At 38.8% G+C, this 23,490-nt stretch overlaps 1 protein-coding gene across 5 annotated transcripts in view; it reads right to left on the reverse strand.

Annotated features, from left to right (window-relative positions):
* Nucleotides 1-23,490, reverse strand: part of NDUFAF2 (NADH:ubiquinone oxidoreductase complex assembly factor 2) — a 234,718-nt gene that overhangs the window by 40,090 nt on the left and 171,138 nt on the right. The window contains exon 4 of one of the 5 annotated variants that reach the window (XR_013532300.1): nucleotides 8,193-8,284. The exons of the other annotated variants lie outside the window; for them this stretch is intronic. The gene's annotated coding sequence lies outside the window, so the exon portion shown is untranslated. The remainder of the gene's footprint in view (nucleotides 1-8,192; nucleotides 8,285-23,490) is intronic. 5 annotated transcript variants of the gene reach the window in all.

Below are 23,490 nucleotides of genomic sequence, written 5' to 3' on the forward strand. Positions count from 1 at the left end.
CACACTGGCTAACTGTGTATTTTTAGTAGAGATGGGGTTTCTCCATGTTAGTCAGGCTGGTCTCGAACTCCCGACCTCAGGTGATTCGCCTGCCTCAGCCTCCTAAAGTGCTGGGATTACAGCTGATTTGTTTTTTATGCACATTACTATGACAGTTCTTCAAGTACCTTTGGTATTTTCAAATTTCAAGTATTCCATTTTTCAGTTTATTTGGAGTAACTTGTTTTTCTATCAGGGACCCAATATGTTCTTTTAAAATATATAATTACAAGGTTTCATTGCATTCTTTTAAAATAAAGTATTTCATGTGTAAAAATAAACATAAGTAATAACATACACCTATAACCCACCATCCAACTTAAGAAATAAAACACTAGACACGACTAAAGCCCTCTATGACTCTGAACCCCAACATTTTCCTTCCCTAGAGATAACTACCCTGTTTCTCATGTATCATTTTCATGAATGTTTTAATACTTTTACAACATCTTTATATATTCATAAATAATAGTGGTAGTGTTTTTTCTCCATTTTTTGCACACTTTATCTTCTAAGACTTTGAAAAACTATGCACCATCTTGCACATTTCAGTTGACAAATAATGACAAAGGATGCATTTTCTAGCTTATTGTATATTGAATGAACACTTAAAGTATGTTTTTGTCAAAGCCTTGGAGCTAGAGTTCAGCTTATTCAATACACAGAGACTATAACCATATAACTTAATTGGCAAGGCTAGTCCTCATTGTCAAACTCAACCAGCCAAATCTGACTTACTATCTGTCAAAAAAAGTCTGACTTAACTTTAAAATTCAAATAAATGTGTTATTATGCATCCCCATGACAACTTTCTCACTTGTGAATTTTAATTTTAAGATAGATAAATGGACAGATAGCTAGCTAGGTAGGTAGACAGAGAAACCATGATATAAGGCATGGAGACTGGCCATGAGTTTTGTTGCCCAGATGAAATTATGTGTTACCCCTTCACTAATTTTTACTGATTCTTTCTTTACTTTGCTCTCAAGGGACTATCCCTCAAGAGAGATTCCCTCTCTGATTGTCTTTGTGTGGTGCCCTGGAGATTTTTAAACTGCAAGGCAAGACATCATAGTAAGATTTAGTATGGACAAGGGGTAAGCTTTTCTTTTGAAAAATGGGAGACAGATGATTTTGAAAGAAGTGAGAAAGGGGAACTGGTAGACCAGAAAGAGTTCTCAGGCGGAAAGTTTTTAGGAAGGACTCCATATGGAAAGATAGAATGAGGAAAGTAATTTTTTTAAAGCTATTCATACCTGTATATCCCATAGAAAGTCTTTGTGTATCCAGTGGTATAGGCATCCCAATTTGAAAACCATTGATCATTACCAGGGTTGACAATCTAGCATCCACCTGTCAACCATTTCTGTAAATATGTAAAGCCTAAAATACTTACTATCTGATACTTGGCTGAAAAAAAAAATTCAACTGCTCATCTATATCATTGTATATGTGTTTTTTAACATTGTTTTAAAAAATCAATCATATGCATTGGGCTGGGAACATTGGCTCATGCCTATAATCCCAGTATTTTGGGAGGCTAAAGTGGGAAGATCACATGAGGCCAACATTTCCAGGTAAGCCAGGCAACATAGTGAAACCCCATCACTAAAGAAAACCAAAAAAGTTAGCCAGGCATGGTAGTGTGCACCTGTAGCCCCAGCTACTTGGTAGGCTGAAGTGGGAGGAACACTTGGGCCCAGGAATTCACCACTGCAGTAAGCTATGACGGTGCTACTGCCCATCAGTCTGGGCAACAGAGCAAGAACCTGTCTCTAAAAAAAAGTTATATATCCTTTGTATTGCAGGGCCATTTCATTCTAAAACGCTTGTTATGACAAATAATAATTCCCTCTTCTCAAAAGCAATACTTTATATTCTTTTTTTTTATTGTACTTTAGGTTCTGGGGTACATGTGCAGATCATGCAGGATTGCTGCAGAGGTACACACATGGCAATGTGGTTTGCTGCCACCATCCCTCTGTCACCTACATCTGGCATTTTTCCCCATGTTATCCCTCCCTGACCTCCCCACTCCACTGCTGTTCCTCAGTGGCCTCCTCAACAGACCCCTGTATGTGATACTCCTCTCCCTGTGCCTATGTGTTCTCATTGTTTATCACCCGCCTATGAGTGAGAACATGAGGTGTTTGATTTTCTGTTCTCGTGTCAGTTTGCTGAGAATGATGGTTTCCAGATTCATACATGTCCCCACAAAAGACAAAAACTGATTCATTTTTTATGGCTGCATAGTATTCCATGATATATATGTGCCACATTTTCCCTGTCCACTCTATCGTCAATGGGCAATTGGGTTGGTACCAGGTTTTTGCTACTGTAAACAGTGCTGCTATGAACATACACATACATGTGTTTTTATAATATAATGATTTATAATCCTTTCAGTAGATACCCAGTAATGGGATTGCTGGGTCAAATGGAATTTCTACTTCTAGGTCCTTGAGGAAGCACCACACTGTCTTCCACAAAGGTTGAACTAGTAGTTTACACTCCCATTAACAGTGTAAAAGTGTTCCTATTTCTCCACATCCTCCCCAGAATCTGTTGTCTCCAGATTTTTTAATGATCACCATTCTAACTGGCATAAGATGGTATCTCAATGTGGTTTTGATTTGCATTTCTCTAATCATCAGTGATAATGAGCATTTTTTTCATATGTTTGTTGGCCTCATATATGTCTTCTTTTGAAATGTGTCTGTTCATATCCTTTGCCCACTTTTGGATGGGTTTGTTTATTTTTTTCTTGTAAATCTGTTTTAGTTCTTTGTGGATTCTGGATATTAGCCCTTTGTCAGATAGGTAGATTGCAAAATTTTTTTTCTATTCTGTTTGGTTGCCAGTTCACTCTAATGATTGTTTCTTTTGCTCTATATAAGCTGTGGAGTTTGATTAGGTCCCATTTGTCTATTTTGGCTTCTGTTGCCAATGCTTTTGGGTGCTTTAGTCATGAAGCCCTTGCCTATGCCTATGTCCTGAATGGTTTTTGCCTAGGTTTTCTTCCAGGATTTTTATGTTGTTAGGTCTTATGTTTAAGTCTTTAATCTATCTGGAGTTAATTTTAGTGTAAGTGTCAGGAAGGGGTCCCGTTTCTGCTTTCTACACACTGCTAGCCAGTTTTTCCAGCACCATTTATTAAACAGGAATTCCTTTCCCCATTGCTTGTTTTTGTCAGGTTTGTCAAAGATCAGACGGTTGCAGATGTGTGGCGTTGCCTCCAGGGCCTCTGTTCTGTTCCATTGGTCTATATCTCTGTTTTGGTACCAGTATGATGCTGTTTTGATTACTGTAGTACTGTAGTATAGTTTGAAATCAGGTAGCGTGATGCCTCCAGCTTTTTTTTTTTTTTTTTTTTTGCTTGGGATTGTCTTGGTTATGCGGGCTCTCTTTTGGTTCCATATGAAGTTTAAGATGTTTTTTTCCAGTTCTCTGAAGAAGGTCATTGGTAGCTTGATGGGGATAGCATTGAACTATAAATTATTTTGGGCAGTATGGCCATTTTCATGATATTGATTCTTCCTAACCATGAGCATGGAACATTTCTGCATCTGTTTGTGTCCTCTCTTATTTCATTGAGAAGTGTTTTTTAGTTCTCCTTGAAGAGGTCCTTTATATCCTTTGTTAGTTGTATTCCTAGGTATTTTATTCTCTTTACAGCAATTGTGAATGGGAGTTTGCTCATAATTTGGCTCTCTGCTAGTCTGTTATTGGTGCATAGGAATGCTTGTGATTTCTGCACATTGATTTTGTATCCTGAGACTTTGCTGAAGTTGCTTATCAGTTTAAGATTTCGGGCTGAGATGATAGGGTCTTCTAAATATACAATCATTTCATCTGCATACAGAGACGATTTGACTTCCTCTTTTCCTAATTGAATACCCTGTATTTTTTTGTTTGTTTGTTTGCGTAATTGCTCTGGCTAGAACTTCCAATACTATATTGAATAGGAGTGGTGAGAGAGGGCATCCTTGTCTAGTGCCTGATTTCAAAGGGAATGCTTCCAGTCTTTGCCCATTCAGTATGATATTGGCTGTAGGTTTGTCATAAATAGCTTTTATTGTTTTGAGATATGTTCCTTTAATACCTAGTTTATTGAGAGTTTTTAGCATAAAGCGCTGTTGAATTTTGTTGAAGGCCCCTCTGAATCTATTGAGATAATCATGTGGTTTTTGTTTTTGGTTCTCTTTATGTGGTGGATTATGTTTATAGACTTGCATATGTTGAACGAGCCAGCCTTGCATCTCTGGAATAAAGCCTACTGGATTGTGATGGATAAGCTTTCTGATGTGCTATTGCAATCAGTTTACAGTATTTTATTGAAGATTTTTGCATCTAATGTTCACCATGGATATTGGCCTGAAGTTTTCTTTTTTGTTGAGTCTCTGCTGGGTTTAGGATGATGTTGGTCTCATAAAATGATTTGGGAAAAAGGATTCCCTCTTTTTGTATTTGTTTGGAATTGTTTCAGAAGGAATGGTACCAGCTCTTCTTTGTACGTCGGGTAGAATTCAGCTGTGAATTCGTCTCGACCTGGACGTTTTTTGTTTGGTAGGCTATTAATTGCTGCCTCAACTTCCAGCCATTGTTATTGGTCCATTCAAGGTTTCAACTTCTTCCTGGTTTAAGCTCTGGAGGTTGCAAGTGTCCAGGAATTTATCCATTTCTTCCAGGTTTACTGGTTTATGTGCAGAGTTGTTTGCAGTAATCTCTTATTGTAGTTTGTATTTCCATGGAATCAGCGGTGATATCCCCCTTTTCTTTTTTTATTGCATCGATTTGATTCTTCTCTCTTTTCTTTTTTATTAATCTGGTTAGCAGTCTGTCTATTTTGTTGATCTTTTCAAAAAACCAGCTCCTGGATTTACTGATTTTTTGAAGGGGTTTTTGTGTCTCTATCTCCTTCATTTCTGCTCTGATCTTAGTTATTTCTTGTCTTCTGCTTGCTTTTGAGTTTTTGATCTTGCTCCTTTAGTTCTTTCAATTTTGACAGTAGGGTGTTGATTTTAGATCTTTCCTTGCTTCTCATGTGGGCTCTTATTGCTATAAATTTCCCTCTACACACTGCTTTAAATGTGGACGTCCTTTTTGTTGATGATGAGGTTATTTCTTTCTCTTTCTTAGTTTTCCTTCTAACAGTCAGGCCCCTCTGCTGCAGGACTGCTTGAGGTCCACTCCAGACTCTACTTGCCTGGGGATCACCTGAGGGGGCTGCAGAATAGTAAGGGTTGCTGCTGTTTTCTTCTTCTGTTATCTGTCCCAGAATGGTACCTGCCAGATGTTGGCCTGAGCTCTCCTTTATCAGGTGTCTCTTTGGATATACGGGGGCCAGGGAGCTGCTTGAGGAGACAGTCTGTCCCTTATAGGAGCTTAAGTGCTGTGCTGGGAGCTCCATTGTTCTGTGCAGAGATGCTGGGCAGGTGCTTTTAAGACTGCTGCAGCAGAACTCATAACTGCCTCTTTTCCCAGATAAATACTTTATATTCTTTAAGCTGATGTTTGTGGTCATAGTATAGGTCAAATCAAGGAGCCATAAAAGTGTCTGACAGTTAGAAAGCAGGCTCTGCACTTACCACTTCATAAGAGCTAACTAACATTTAAAAATTGTTACTTCTTATATTTTCAGTTTTAAGCACTATATATTAACTTCTCATTTTTGAAAATAAAGGTTTACCTTATTCTTTGTGTTTCCTAATGCCCTTATATAGTTGTAGATCCGCATATTATGAGTAAACACTGTCAACGAGTTATGTAGTATAGGAAAATTATTTTTCCTTTTCCTTCCCAATTCTGGAATAAATGAACTTTCTTTATTTCTCATGTACTTATTCATAATTCAGCCCCACTTGTTATGTCCCGATGTATCAGGTACTCTATGTATTTCATGTTTCTGGGGAAAAAATCTCTCTATTCACTCTGCCTGGACTGGCTGCCTTTCATACTCTAGTACCCTTTGCCAATGCTGAAGTTTTATTTCTTAAATCTCACCCCTCCCTTTTCCTTTGTTTAGTCCTTTAGTCACTCTGTGAGAAAGGATTTGTAGGGGATAATTCTATGAGACTTTGCATGTCCAAAACTGTGTTTAGCCTACATTCAGGCTTAAATCATATAACTGGGTATAGAATTCTATAATAGAACTTACCACCTGTCAAAATATTGAAAGCATTGTTACTTCACTGTCATCTACCTTCTAGTATTACCAGTCCTCTAATTTTTCTTTACTATTTTCTGTTTCTTTCTGCCCTATATCACAGGAGATTGCTTCAATAGAAGTTTCTAACCCTTCAGTTAAATATTTCATTTCTATTATATTTTTATTTTTCCAAGTACTCATTTTTGTCAAATTTTATTTAAGTTCTCATTTCATGACTGCAATATCTTCTTGAATCACCAAGGATAGTAGTCATTTTAAGTTTTTAAGTAGTTTGTTTAATCCAAGTGTTTTACTCTACTTATTTATTTGTATGGGTCTCTTTTTCATTTCAGTGTTCCTAGGTAAATTTAGTTGGAAACTTTGATGCTATAGGTGAGGCTTGTTGTAAACTCAGTTTCACTGTAATCTAATTGGAGCTTCAGGTCCTTCTTGGTTGGTCGGAGTTTCCAGAGATGAATCTTCTAATACTCTGCCTAGAGCATAAAGACTTGTTTGTCTTCATTCTGGAAACTCAGTAGGGAAAAAGATCTAGAGGTCTCATTTTCATTCAGTATGTATATGTTTACTTAGTTCCTCTATTTTTCAGAATGGAGTAACTTCTCTCTAATTAGTCAGGAAAACCATGCTACAAAGTCTGGACTATTTTCTCTTTCCCATGAGTAAACTTCTAGTTTTGAACTAGATAGAGAAGAGGCAGTTGTCTAGTAATATGATATCACAAAAGGGCTATAACAGCATCCTTTCCTTTTTTTTCCCAGGAGATTTAACATTGATATAATGTTATTATTTAATAAGGTTCATGTTCAATTTTCACCAGTTACCTCAATACTTTTCCTTATAGCAAAGTTTTTTCTTCAATCTAGGATAACAGGTTACATTTAATTGTCATGTATCAGTCTTCTTGGTCATTCTGTCACTGCCATGACAAGCCTGGTGTTTTATGAAATGTTTCCCAATTTAGGATTTCTGGTTGCTTCTTTCCAGTTTTTCCCTTCTGGTTAGATTAAAGTTATGAATTATTAGTAAGAATACTATATGAGGACAAGGGAGCAAGAGGTCCAAATAGAAGCCTCCATCAATCATCCTCATGGCAGGAACACCAAATTGAAAACTATTCACACAAACTTTGTAGGGACATGGATGAATCTGGAAACCATCATTCTCAACAAACTGACACTAGAACAGAAAATCAAATACCACATGTTCTCACTCATAGGTGGGTGTTGAACAATGAGAACACATGGACACAAGGAAAGGAGCATCACACACTGGGGTCTGTTGCGGGGACGCGAGGGGAGGGACAGTGAGGTGTGGGGAGGTTGGGGAGGGATAACATAGGGAGAAATGCCAGACATAGGTGATGGGGGATGGAGGCAGCAAACCACTTTGCCATATAAGTTCCTATGTAACAATCCTGCATGATCTGCACATGTACCCCAGAACCTAAAGTACAGTAAAAATAAATAAAGAAAATAAAATAAATAAAAAGAAAGAGAGGGGAAAACATAGCACTGAAAAAGAAAAAAAAAAGCACCTTCATAAGAATAAAAAATCAGCTTAGGCAGCAGTTGAGCCACAGTCAAGTAGAGCACCAAGCAGCCTCCTGGGGTCCTTGATCCCAGGTCTTGGCTCTTGGACAACAATTCTGGACCTGCCCTGGGCCAGAAGAAAGCCCACTGCCCTGAAGGGAGAGTTCTAGGCCAGGCAGCATCTAACACAAACTGACAAAAGAGCCTTCTCGGGCCTTAAACGAACATTAGCAGTAGCCAGCAGTACTCGCCATGGGCCTAGGGTGGTGGTGGCCATCGAGAGAGATTCCTAAGCTTTTGGAAAAGGGAGAGAAGAGTGGGAAAAACTTCCTCTTCTGGCTCGTGCCAGTTCAGTCACAGAAGAACAGAGCATTAGGTAGATTCCTAAGGTTCTCGACTCCAGGACCTGGCTACCGCTTCGCATCTCTAGACCCACCTGGAACTAAGGAACTCACCTCCCTGAAGAAAAGGGCACAAGCCTGCTTGGCTTCATCATCTGCTGACTGTGGAGCCCTAGGGCCTTGAGTAAAGATCATTGGTGGTAACACTGTTTGAGAGAAAGTAAGGGAAGACAACAAGAGTCTTTGCTCAGTAATCCAGAGAATTCTTCCAGATCTTATCCAAGACAATACTTCTACAAGTCTGCAAGAACCACAGCATTACTAAGATTGCCCCTCTTCCACCATGCAGATAAAGATGCAGTGACTAAAAACTTGGATTACAATATCCAAGTCCTTTCAAACACTTGGAAAGCCTTCCCAGGAAGGACAGGTACAAACAAGCCTAGACTGTGAAGATTATAATAAATACCAAACTCTTCAATACCCAGACCTGATGAACATCCACAAGCATGAAGACCATCCAGGAAAACAAAACCTCACCAAAGGAACTAAATAAAGCACAAGTGAAGAATCCTGGGGAGACAGAGATATGTGACCTTTCTGACAGATAATTCAAAATATCTATTTTTGAAAAAGCTCAATAAAATTCAAGATAACACAGGGAAAGAATTCACTATTCTATCAGATATATTTAACAAAGACATTAAGATACTTAAAAAGAAACAGAAATTCTAGAGTTGAAAAATGCGACTGACCTACTGCAGAATGCATGACTCTTAACAGCAGAAATGGTAAGAAGAAAGAATTAGTGAGCTTAAAGACAAGCTATTTGTAAATATACAGTCAGAAAAAAAAAAAAAGAATAAAAAACGAGGAAGCATGCCTACATGATATAGAAAATAGCCTCACAAGGACAAATCTAAGAGTTGCTGGTCTCAAATAGGAGCTAGAAAGATAGGGGAGGAAAGTTTATTTAAAGGAAAATAACAAGGAACTTCCCAAACCCAAAGAAAGATATCAATATTCAAGTATAAAAAGGTTATAGAACACCAAGCAGATTTAACCCAAATAAGACTACCTCAAGACATTTATTAATCAAACTCCCAAAGGTCAAGAAAGAAATAACATACAATGGAGCTCCAATACACTTGGCAACAGACTTTTTAGTTGGTATCTTACAGGTCAGGAGAGAGTAGCATGACATATTTAAAGTACTGAATGGAAAAAACAACAAACTTGTATCCTAAGTGTTAGTTGTTCCCATGCTGCTAATAAAGACATACCTGAGAATGGGTAATTTATAAAGGAAAGATATTTAACTGACTCACAGTTCAGCATGGCTAGGGAGGCCTCAGAATACTTACAATCATGCCGGAAGGGGAAGCAAACTGTCCTTCTTCACATGATGGCAGGAAAAAGAAGGGCCAAGCAAAAGGGGGAAAGCCCCTTATAAAACCATCAGATATCATGAGAACTAACTATCATGAGATCAGCATGGAGGTAACCACCCTCATGATCCAATTATCACCTACCAGGTCCCTCCCACAACACATGGAGATAATGGGAACTACAATGCAGGATGAGATTTGGGTGGGGACATAGCCAAATCATATCATTCTAGAATTGCATACCCAGTGAAACTAGCTTTCAAACATGAAAGAGAAATAAAGACTTTCCAACATAAACAAAGCTAAGAAATTTCAACGCCAGACCTCTCCTCCAAAACTGTTAAAGGGAATTCTTCAATCAGAAAGAAAAGGATGCTAATAAGCAACAAGAAATCATCTGAAGGTAAAAAACTCACTGGTAATAGTAAATACACAGAAAAATACGAAATATTATAAAACTATAATTGTGCTGTAATGTGTGTAAACTACTCATATAATGAGTAAAAAGACTTAAAGATGAACTGATCAAAAATAATAACTATAACAATCTTTCCAGACAGTAGAGTAAGATATAAATTGAAACAACAGAACTTAAAAAGCAGAGGGGACAAAGTTGAAGTGTACAGATTTTATTAGTTTTCTTTTCCCTTGTTTGTTTGTTTATGCAATCAGTGTTAAGTTGTCAGCAGTTTACAATAATGGGTTATAAGATAGTATTTGCAAGGCTCATGGTAACCTCCAGTCTAAAAACATACAACAGATATACAAAAAAATTAAAAATAAATAAATTAAAACATAATCACCACAGTAAATCCCCTTCACTAAAAGGGAGACAGAAAGGAAGGAAAGAAGAAAGAGAAAACCACAAAACCAGAAACAAGTAATGAAATGTCAAGAGTAAGTCTTTATCAATAAAAACACTGAATGTAAATAGCATACATTCTCCAATTAAAAGACGAATTAGCTGAATAGATTAAAAAACAAGACTCAACAATCTACTGTCTACAAGAAACACACCACCTATAAAGACTCATATAGACTTAAAATAAAAGGATGGAAAAAGATATTCTATGCAAATGAAAATCAAAAAAGGGCAGGAGCAGATTTTAAGACAAAAAAACCATAAAAAGAGACAAAGGACCCCATGCAGTGGCTGACACCTGTAATCCCAGCACTTCGGGAGGCCAAGTCAGGTGGATCATGGTCGAGGCAGGAGATCGAGACCATCTTGGCTGACATGGTGAAACCCTGTCTACTAAAAATACAAAAATTAGCTGGGTGTGGTGGTATATGCCTGTAATCCCAGACACTCAGGAGGCTGAGACAGGAGAATCACTTGAACTAGGGAGTCAGAGGTTGCAGTGAGCCAAGATCGTGCCACAGCACTCCAGCCTGGTGACAGAGCAAGACTCTGTCTTAAAAAAAAGAGATAAAGAAGGTCATTATATAATGATACAGGGATCAATTAAGCAAGAAGATATAAGAATATAAATGTATATCCATCCAACTCTGGAGTACTCATATATATAATGTAAATATTATTAGAGCTAAAGGGACAGACCCTAATACAAAAATAACTGGATGACAGGAGCCATGGCTCATGCCTATAATCACAGGTCTTTGGGAGGCAAATCATTTGAACTCAGGAGTTCAAGACCAGCCTGGGCAACATGGAGAAACCCTGACTCTACTAAAAAATATAAAAAAACGAGCTCTGTGTAGTGGCGTGCACCTGTGGTCTCAGCTACTTGGGGGGCTGAAGTGGGAGCATCACTTGAGCCTAGGAAGTAGATGTTGCAGTGAGCCAAGATTATGCCACTGCACTGTAGCCTGGGTGACAGAGTGAGACCCCATCTCAAGGAAAGAAAGAAAGAAGAAAGGAAGGAAAGAAGGGAGGGAAGGAGGGAGGGAGGGAAGGAGGGAAGAAGGAAAGAACTGGAGACCTCAACATCCACTTTAAGTACTGGAAACAACATCCAGTCAGAAAATCAACTAAGAAACACTGGATTTAATCTGCACTAGAGACCAAATGTATGTAATAGGTATTTATGAAACATTTCATCAAACAGCTGCAGAATGCACATTCTTCTCTTTAGCACATGGATCATTCTCAAGGACAGACTATATGTTAGGCCACAAAACAACGCTTATAAATTTCAAAACAGTTGAAATCATCTTGAGTATCTTCTCTGACCACAATGGAATAAAACTAGAAATCAATAACCAGAGGAATTTTGGAAACTTCACAAACACTTGGAAATTAATATGTCCCTTGAATGACCAGTGGGTCAATGAAGAATTTAAATAGGAAATTAAAAAACTTCTTAAAGCAAATGAAAATGGGAACACAATATACTAAAACCTATAAGATACAGAGAAAGCAGTATAAAGAGAAAAATGTATAGCTATAAGAGCCTACACCATAAAAGTAGAAAAATTTCAAACAAACAATCTAATGATGAATGTTAAAGAATTACAAAAGAGGAAACCAATCCCAAAATTAGTAGAAGAAAAAAAAAATCAAAGCAGAAACAAATGAAATTTGAAGAAAACAATACAAAAGACCAACAAAGTTGTTTTTTTTAAAAAAGAGAAACATAATCAACAAACCTTTAGCCACACTAAGCAAAAAGACAGAGGACATGAATACAGAAAATAAGACATGAAAAAGGAGACATTACAACTGACACCACAGAAATTCAAATGATCATAAAAAGGTTACTATGAGCAACTATAAGCCAATACACTGGAAAACCTAGAAGAAATGGGTAAATTCCTAGACACACACAACCTACTGAGATTGAAACACAAAGAAATCCAAAACCTGAACAAACCAGTAAGAAGTAATAAAATTTAAACCATAATAAAGTCTCCCAGCAAAGAAAAGCCAGGTCCCAATGGCTTCTCTGCTGAACTTTACCACACGTTTTAAGAAGAACTCATATTAATCTTCCTCAAACGATTCCAAAAAATAGAGGAGGAGGGAGTATTTCCAAACTTACTCTAGGAGGTCAGTATACCAAACCTTTGTCAGATACCAAAAGCAAAGACACATCAAAATCAAGAAAACTACAGGCCAATATCCCTGATGAACACTGATACAAAAATCCTTACAAAACACTAGCAAACCAAATTCAATAACATATTAAAAAGATCATTCATTATGAGTAGGATTTATCCCAGGGAAACATGGATGGTTCAACATATGTAAATCATATCAGCAGGATGATGAACAAAAACTCTATGATCATTCAATTGATGCTGGAAAAGCATTTGAGAAAATCTGACATCCTTTCATGATAAAAACCTTTAACACACTGGGTATAGAAGGAACATACTTCACCACAATAAAAGCCATATACAACAGACCCACTGCTAGTATGATACTTGTATTAGTCCATTTCACACTGCTTTGAAGACATACTTGAAACCATGTAATTAAAAAAAAAAAAAAGGAGGGAGGAACTCAAGATGGTGCTGTGAGAACAACCCAGGATTGAACCTCTCGGTTAACCCGCAGAGAGGTGAGTCAGAGCTGCATTTTCAGACTGATCTTTGTTGCCCAAAGAACAGGGAAATTCCCAAGTATAAAAAAGATGCGGGACACCAGGTAGAGGCTCTGCCTGGAGAAGCTGGCAGCCGGGGTGGTGGCAGCCGGCCCTACCCAGCGATCCCCACAGGGCACGCTTGTCCGGGTGCCCTGTTGAAACGGCAACCTGAGACTTGAGAGGGCTGAACTTGAGACTGAATGGGACTTGGGCAGTGGGCCAGCCCAGGGGATTGCAGGGACACAACGTTTGGGATAGCGCAGTGGGACAGACAAAACAGCGATTCCAAACGATTGCTGTGGAGACGGTCCCTGAGACGCTCCGTGGGGGAAAGGCGTCCACCATTACCGAGGCAACCCGCCCCAACTGAGACACAGGCCCACTGCTGACGCAGCCTGCAGTTGCCGAGGCAACCCGCCCCTACTGAGATACATGCCCACTGCTGATGCAGCCCGCCGTGGCCGAGGCAACCCGCTACAACAGAGAAACTCCGCCGCAGGGCGTAGCCCGTGGCAGAGACCCCAGCAGAACAGCAAGAGCCTGCAGCAACAGGGCAAACCTCACAACAGCAGGGCGGAGCCTCGGCAGTCAAATAGTGATCAGACTGCCTCCTAGTTGGGCAGGACACCTAAAAAAACATCCAAAAACGAAGCCCCAACCCTCCAAGACAGAGCATTTGAGAAAAAAAAGGTATTTTAATGAGCTCTGTTGCAGCAGAATCAAACATAGCAGCCTAATAGCCCTGAATGAACAACAGAGCTCACAGCTCAGCAATTGAGCTCCTATAAAGTACAGACTGTCTCCTCAAGCAGCTTCCTGACCCCTCTATATCCAAAAGACTGACATTTGGCAGACATCATCCTGGGACAAAGATAGCAGAAAAAGAAACTGGTAGCATCCCTCACTGTTCCACGGCTGCTATAGGTGCACCCCAGACAAGCAGTGCCTGGAGTGGACCTCAGCAGTCATACAGCGAAGGGGCTAGACTGGTAGAAGGAAAACCAAGTAACAGAAATACTTCATCACCAACAATCTGGGTGTCCACTCAGAGACCCAATCGAAAAGTCAGCAACTACGCAGACGACAAGTGGATAAATCCACAAAGATGGGAAAAAACCAGCGCAAAAAGGAGGAAAATACCCGAAACCAGAACACCTCGCCTCCTACAAAGGACCAAAACTCCTCACCAGCAAGGGAACAAAGCTGGATGGAGAATGACTGTGATGAAATGACGGAATTAGACTTCAGAAGGTGGATAATGAGAAACTTTTGTGAGCTAAAAGAACATGTATTAAATCAATGCAAAGAAACTAAGGAACTTGAAAAAAGATATGTGGAAATGATAACAAGAATGGATAAATTAGAGAGGAATATGAATGAATTAAAGGAGCTGAAAACACAATACGAGAACATCGCGAAGCATGCACAAGTTTCAATAGCCGAATTGACCAAGCAGAAGAAAGAATATCTGAAGTCGAAGATCAACTCATTGAAATAAAACGAGAAACCAAGATCAGAGAAAAAAGCTCAAAAAGGAATGAACAAAGTCTCTAAGAAATGTGGGACTATGTGAAAAGACCTAACCTACGTTTGATAGGTGTACCAGAAGGGGATGAAGAGAATGAATCCAAGCTGGAAAATACTCTTCAGAACATCATCCAGGAAAATTTCCCCCACCTAGCAAGACAGGTCAACACTCAAATGCAGGAAATACAGAGAACACCACAAAGATATTCCAAAAGAAGAGCAACCCCAAGGCACATAATTGTCAGATTCAACAAAGTTGAAATGAAGGAGAAAATACTAAGGGCAGCCAGAGAGAAAGGTCGGGTCACCCACAAAGGGAAGCCAATCAGACTCACAGCAGATCTCTCGGCAGAAACACTACAAGCCAGAAGAGAGTGGGGGCCAATATTCAACATTCTTAAAGAAAAGAACTTTCAACCGAGAATTTCATATCCAGCCAAACTGAGCTTCAGAAGTGAAGGAAAAATAAAATCCTTTGCAAACAAGCAAGTACTCAGAGACTTTGTCACCACCAGGCCTGCTTTACAAGAGCTCCTAAAAGAGGCACTACACATAGAAAGGAACAACCAGTACCAGCCATTCCAAAATCACATTAAATGCTAAAGAGCATCAACATAATGAAGAATCTACAACAACTAATGGGCAAAACGGCCACTTAGCATCAAAATGGCAGTATCAAATTCACACATAACAATATTAACTCTAAATGTAAATGGACTAAATGCACCAATCAAAAGACACAGACTGGCAAATTGGATAAAAATCCAAAACCCACCAGTGTGCTGTATTCAGGAAACCCATCTCACAGGCAAGGATACACAAAGGCTCAAAATAAAGGGATGGAGGAAGATTTACCAAGCAAATGGAGAGCAAAAAAAAGCAGGAGTTGCAATTCTCATCTCTGATAAAATAGACTTTAAAGCAACAAAGATCAAAAGAGACAAAGAAGGCCATTACATAATGGTAAAAGAATCAATACAACAAGAAGAGCTAACGATCCTAAACATATACGAACCCAATACAGGAGCACCCAGATACATAAGGCAAGTTCTTAATGACTTACAAAGAGACTTAGACTCCCACACAATAATAGTGGGAGACTTTAACACTCCACTGTCAATATTAGACAGATCAACCAGACAGAAAATCAACAAGGATATCCAGGGCTTGAACTCAGACCTGGAGCAAGCAAACCTGATAGACATTTACAGAACTCTCCACCCCAAATCCACAGAATATACATTCTTCTCAGCACCACATCACACCTACTCTAAAATTGACCACATAATTGGAAGTAAAGCACTGCTCAGCAAATGCAAAACAACTGAAATCATAACAAACAGCCTCTCAGACCATAGTGCAATCAAGTTAGAACTCAGAGTTCAGAAACCAACCCAGAACCGCACAGCTTCATGGAAACTGAACAACTGGCTCTTGAATGTTGACTGGGTAAACAATGAAATGAAGGCAGAAATAAAGAAGTTCTTCGAAACCAATGAGAACAAAGACACAACATGCCAGAATCTCTGGGACACATTTAAAGCAGTCTCTAGAGGAAAGTATATAGCAATAAGTGCCCATATCAGGAGAATGGAGAGATCCAAAATCGACACCCTATCGTCAAAATTGAAAGAGCTAGAGGAGCAAGATCAAAAAAACTCAAAACCCAGCAGAAGACAAGAAATAACTAAGATCAGAGCTGAACTGAAGGAGACTGAGACACAAAAAAACCTTCAAAAAGTCAATAAACCCAAGAGCTGGTTTTTTGAAAAGATCAACAAAATAGACAGACCACTAGCCAGACTGATTAAAAAGAAAAGAGAGAACAACCAAATAGATGCAATAAAAAATGATAAAGGGGAAATCACCACAGACTCCACAGAAATTCAAACCATCATCAGAGAATATTACAAACAACTCTATGCACATCAACTAGTAAACCTGGAAGAAATGGATAAATTCCTGGACTCCTGTGTCCTCCCAAGCCTAAACCAGGAGGAAGCTGAAACTATGAATAGACCAATAACAAGGTCAGAAGTCGAGGCAGCAATTAAGAGCCTACCACACAAAAAAAGCCCAGGTCCAGACGGGTTCACAGCCGAATTCTACCAGACACACAAAGAGAAGCTGGTACCATTCCTTCTAAAACTATTCCAAATAATCCAAAAAGAGGGAATCCTTCCCAAATCATTTTAGGAGACCAACATCATCCTGATACCAAAACCCGGCAGAGACCCAACAAGAAAAGAAAACTTCAGGCCAATATCCATGATGAACATAGATGCAAAAATCTTCAATAAAATATTGGCAAGCCGATTGCAACAGCAAATCAAAAAACTTATTCATCATGATCAAGTAGGATTCATCCTGGGGATGCAAGGCTGGTTCAACATATGCAAGTCTATCAACGTAATTCACCACATAACCAGAACCAAAAACAAAAACCACATGATTATCTCAATTGACAAAGAGAAGGCCTTTGACAAAATTCAACAGCCCTTTATGCTAAAAACCCTCAATAAACTCGGTATCGATGGAACGTATCTCAAAGTAATAAAAGCTATTTATGACAAACCAACAGCCAATATCATACTGAATGGGCAAAAACTGGAAGCATTTCCTTTGAAATCCGGCACTAGACAAGGATGCCCTCTCTCACCACTCCTATTCAATATAGTACTGGAAGTTCTAGCGAGAACAATCAGGCAAGAAAAAGAAATAAACGGTATTTAAATAGGAAAGGTGGAAGCCAAATTATCTCTATTTGCAGACGACATGATAGTATACCTAGAAGACCCCATCGCCTCAGCCCAAAAACTCCTGAAACTGATAAGCAACTTCAGCAAAGTCTCAGGATATAAAATCAATGTGCAAAAATCACAAGCATTCGTCTACACCAATAACAGACTTAAAGAAAGCCAAATCAAGAACGAACTGCCATTCACAATTGCTACAAAAAGAATAAAATACCTTGGAATACAACTCACAAGGAACGTAAGGGACCTCTTCAAGGAGAACTACAAACCACTGCTCAACGAAATCAGAAAGGACACAAACAGATGGAGAAACATTCCATGTTCATGGTTAGGAAGAATTAATATCGTGAAAATGGCTATACTGCCCAAAGTAATTTACAGAATCAACGCTATCCCCATCAAGCTACCATTAACTTTCTTCACAGAACTGGAAAAAACCACCATGAACTTCATATGGAACCAAAAGAGAGCCTGCATATCCAAATCAATTCTAAGCAAAAAGAACACAGCCGGGGGCATCACACTACAGGATTTCAAACTATACTACAAGGCTACAGTAATCAAAACAGCATGGTACTGGTACCAAAACAGAGATATAGACCAATAAAACAAAACAGAGGCACCGGAGGCAACACAACATATCTACAACCATACAATCTTGATAAACCTGACAAAAACAAGCAATGGGGAAAGGATTCCCTGTTTAACAAATGGTGTTTGGAAAACTGGCTAGCCATGTGCAGAAAGCAGAAACTGGACCCCTTCCTGACACCTTACACTAAAATTAACTCCAGATGGATTAAAGACTTAAACATAAGACCTGGCACGATAAAAACCCTAGAAGGAAATCTAGGCAAAACTATCCAGGACATAGGAGTAGGCAAGGACTTCATGAACGAAACACCAAAAGCATTGGCAACAAAAGCCAAAATAGACAAATGGGACCTAATCAAACTCCACAGCTTCTGCACGGCAAAAGAAACAGTCACTAGAGTGAATCGGCAACCAACAGAATGGGAAAAAATTTTTGCAGTTTACCCATCTGACAAAGGGCTGATATCCAGAATTTACAAAGAACTCAAACAGATTTACAGGAAAAAAACAAACAAGCCCATTCAAAAGTGGGCAAAGGATATGAACAGACACTTTATGAAAGAAGACATATATGAGGCCAACAATCATATGAAAAAATGCTCAGCGTCACTGGTCATCAGAGAGATGCAAATCAAAACCACATTGAGATACCATCTCAAGCCAGTTAGAATGGCGATCATTAAAAAATCTGGAGACAACAGATGCTGGAGAGGATGTGGAGAAAAAGGAACACTTTTACACTGTTGTTGGGAGTGTAAATTAGTCCAACCATTGTGGAAGACAGTGTGGTGATTCCTCAAGGCCTTAGAAATAGAAATTTCATTTGACCCAGCAATCCCATTACTGGGTATATACCCAAAGGACTATAAATCGTTCTACTATAAGGACACATGCACACGAATGTTTATTGCAGCACTGTTTACAATAGCAAAGACCTGGAATCAACCCAAATGTCCACTGATGATAGACTGGATTAGGAAAATGTGGCACATATACACCATGGAATATTATGCAGCAATCAGAAATGATGAGTTTGTGTCGTTTGTAGGGACATGGATGAATCTGGAGAACATCATTCTCAGCAAACTGACACAAGAACAGAAAATGAAACACCGCATATTCTCACTCATAGGCGGGTGATGAAAAATGAGAACACATGGACACAGAGAGGGGAGTACTAAACACTGGGGTCTATTGAGGGGAAAAGGGGAGGGCCAGTGGGAGGGGGAGGTGGGGAGGGATAGCCTGGGGAGAAATGCCAAATGTGGGTGAAGGGGAGAAAGCAAACAAAACACACTGCCATGTGTGTACCTATGCAAGTGTATTGCATGCTCTGCACATGTACCCCCAAACCTAAAATGCAATAAAAAAAAAAAAGAAGCTTTATTGACTTCCCAAGCATGGCTTGGGATGCCTCAGGAAACTTACAATCACGACACAAGGGGAAGAGGCATGTCTTACATGGTGGCAGGTGAGAGAGGGTGTGTGTGAACACAGAAAAATTTACCACTTATAAAACTTATAAAATCATATCTCCTAAGAATTTATTCCCTATCGCAAGAACAGCATGGGGAAAACAACCTCCATAATCCAATTATTTCCTACTAGTTCTTATCCTAAACACCTCATAATTACAATTCAAGATAAGATTTGTGTGGGGACACAAAGCCTAACCATACTGAATAAATACTGAAAGCCTTTCTTCTAAGATCTAAAACATGACAAGAATGCTCATTTTTACTATTGTTATTCAATATAATATTGGAAGTCCTAGTTACAGCAATCAGACAAGAGAAAGAAACAGCAGGGAGTTCCTTGGAGTAGGGTAGACAGAACAAGCCTAAAGAGGCAAAGCTAGAACATTGGGCTGAGCCCAAATCAGGAAGCCTAGAATAGTATGCCAAGGAGATAGATCGTTGGCCAGAACTCTCCAGAAAGTATGACTAAAAATTGATCCCTTCAGTTTTCAAGGTGGCCAGGAGAATTACTGTTTGATCATAGGGCAGGTGTGTTTGATATTATAACAAATTGTCAGTTTTCAAACATGAGTGTATCATTTTCACCCCAACCAGCACCTTACAAAAGTTTTCAATCTTTTAAATATAAGCCATTTTAAAGGGTCTGTAGTGGTATCTCATTGTGGTTCCAATGATTACGAGTATTATTAAGTATCTTTTCATAAACCTAAAACGTATCTTACAGAGAGGCTGTTAAAGATTTCTGCCCAATATTTATTAGCTGCTTTTTTTTTTTTTTTTAGATGGAGTCTCACTCTGGCACCCAGGCTGGAGTACAGTGGTGGTGCTCACTGCAACCTCCGCCTCCTGGGTCAAGCAATTCTCTGCCTCAGCCTCCCGAGTAGTTTGGATTACAGGCACCTACCACCACACCTGGCTAAGTTTTGTATTTTTAGTAGAGACGAGGTTTCACCATCTTGGCCAGGCTTGAATTCCTGATCTTGTGATCCACCCACCTCCGCCTCCCAAAGTGCTGGGATTACAGGCGTCAGCCACCGCCCCCAGCCTAGCTTCTTTTTTATTAACACTGAGTTGAGGTATTCTTTTTATAGCCTGGATACAATTCCTTTGTCAAATATATGTACTATGATAATTTTCTCCTAGTCTTTTGCTTTCCTAATGTTCTCTTGTAACAAGCATTAGATTTTAAATCTAATTAAATCTGTTTAATCTGTATTTTTCCTTTATGGATTGTTCTTTCTCGTCTACCTCAAAACTGCAAAGATAGTCCAAAAAAACAAAAATAGTCTTGTTTTTTTTCTTCAAGAAGCACAATAGTTTGGTTTTATGTCTAGTCTATGATCTCTCATGAATTAATATTTGTGTACAATGTGAGGTAGGGATCAATTCATTTTTCCCATAGGGATATTAAGTTATTCCAGAACCATTTGCTAAAAAGACTTTCCATTCCTAATTGTGTTGTTTTGACATCACTGTTAAAAACCAACTGATTGTATAGTATCTATTTTTGGACTTTTGTTCTCTTCCATTGATTTATTTATCCAGTATCCTAATGGCAGTATCACATTGCCTTGATAACTACAGTTCTAAAGTAATTCTTAAAGTCAGACAGTATTAGCCCTTTAATTTTCATCTCCTTTCTCGTGGCTGCTTTCAGCTACTCCAGGTCTTTGACATTTCCAAGTACATTTTCAAATCAGCATGTTGATTTCTGCCCAAAAAGTCTGATGTGGTTTTAACTGGATATTTATTTTATTAAATCTATAAATCAGTGGTTCACAAAATGTGGGCTATGAACCCCACCAGCATCAGCATCATCCAAGAACACGTTATAAATGCAAATATTCAGGTCCTACTCCAGAACTAGTGGATCAAAAACTCTAAGCTTGGGGTCTAGCAATCTGTGTTTTAACAAGTCTTTCAGGTGATGTGGATGCAAAATAAAGCGTAAGTACCACTGTGGATCAGTTTGAGAAGAATGAATATGTTAGCAATATTGTATATTCCAATCCATGAACAGATACTTCTCCTTATTTATTTAGGTCTTATGCACATATTTTGCTTACTTAATTCCATAGTATTCTATGTTTTCTGATACTATTGTAAATGGCATTCTAATGGCTGTTGTTTAACCTTTAGTCCTAATGTATAGGAGATATGGAAGGAAGTTTATTTGGGGTTGGGTATTCACTAAAAGATCTGAAACAACGTATCTAGTTTCTGGATCCAGTTGTCAATTTGTAAGGAAGATAGTGGACAGAGAAACATGATGAAACGTACCAGGAACATAAGATCAGCAAAATCTAGACTGTGGGCAAACTCTACAGGGTAACTCAGTGGGTTTTTTAACACATAAATCTGTAAGGAAATAAAAGGGATGGAAGAGGATAGACTGAAGATTTAAAACAAATATGAAGTTTTTACAAAACGGACAAGTCTAAACTATAATGTACATTTAGGTGAAAAAACTATTTAAAATGAGAGGAAATTATTACTATAAAAGTTGAGTTAAGGTTTGCTTTTGTCAGGAGAGAGGGGGTTGTGACTGGGATGGGATATATGGTTCTAAAGTAGATGGCAAAGTTCTATTTCTTGAAACCCGTGGAATTTGCCTTATAATTTCACAGCTTAGTAACTAAATAAGCTTTACTTTACATTAAAAAATATGTCTTACTTTACATTAAGAGAATCTTTTTCCTCTTAATATGATGTATCTAGAATTTGGACTTGAAGAGTATAAAAGTTACAGTGGTAAGAGTTGTGTTTGATAAAAACTAAAATGTGCCTAACGAAGTGGTTGTTCACTCGAGTTAGAGGTACTAGTGTGGATAAAGTCAAAGAATTGGGCAGCTAAGACTTAGGAAGGGATTGAAAGGAGAAGACCTTATGCCAGGTTCTAATCTCGGCCATTAGTATGGTAGACTGGCTTGCATGCTGGCACACATAAAAATGATGATCAGGTACAGAAAAAGATACATGGATAGCATGCTATATGGATAACAAAGGTCTTCCACTCTCTTGGGCCCACAAACAAAGAATATTTGGGGAAGCAAGAAGCAGTTGGACTCACTTTCTTTCTGTGGGACGTGGGAAAGCAAGCACAACTTCCTTCAAGGAAAAAAGGAACTCACTATCTCTCAGGCACAGGCAGATTTTGGTTGAGGTTATGTGGTAGAGAAAGTTTCCAGGAAAATATTAATGGTGAATGGTAACTTGCTAACAAAGAGACAGAAATTCCTGAAACACAATGGAAAGGGTCAAGAGGAAGGAAAAGTGTGTGTGTGTGTGTGTGTGTGTGTGTGTGTGTGTGTGTGTTAGGGAGGGTAGAAAGCAGCATAAAGAACAAAGTGATTAATAGTACACTAAAAGGAAGGCAACAAAAGAGGGCTTATTTTGGACAATCAAAAGTAACAAGAGTGAGCTCAGGGATAGAAGGACTTGGTGTGTTCTAACTAGAGCTTGTTTGAGGTGCTGAAATAACCTAAAATTCACAGAGGTGGTGCCTGAGGCCCAGCTATTGCAATTGCCTCCACTAATCACTTTGCATATTCATGTTTCTATGAAGAAGGCTTTCAAAGTTCTAAGGATGGAGGAAGCACCTTAACAGTAGCACTTATTATGTCCAAGAGAAGGAGAATAGGAAGGCTCTTCAATCCATCCTTCACTGTAAACTACTGGGCATACTTCTGAATCCTGGATCACATTGCCCCTTTTTCCCCCCAAAAAACAGCTTTTATTCCAAATTTTATCAATGTTGGAAAGAAGGGTCTGAGAAATGTAGGACAAGGCAGAAGCAATATATGAAGTTAGGAATGGGTCAACAGATATACTCAGTCAGAATATACTCAGGCTGAAGGAACATTGATGGGTTTGGTATATGATGAATGTATAGAGCAGGTAAAGATAAACGTGCCAGTTAAGGTATCATCATGATTCTGCTCTAGAGCACCCACCTCCTAACAAATGGGAATTGAGTATTGGAGCCCATTTATGTTGTCATCAGAGTTTATAGTAGTGAGGGAATAGGCAACAGAAAAGAGGAGGAAGTCCTAAATAGTAAAATGAAAGCAATGCCTCCAGACAAAAAGTAAACAAGGCAGTATACTAATGCATTTAGACAC

Source organism: Callithrix jacchus, chromosome 2 (genome assembly GCF_049354715.1).
Source record: "Callithrix jacchus isolate 240 chromosome 2, calJac240_pri, whole genome shotgun sequence".
Lineage (NCBI taxonomy): Eukaryota > Metazoa > Chordata > Mammalia > Primates > Cebidae > Callithrix > Callithrix jacchus.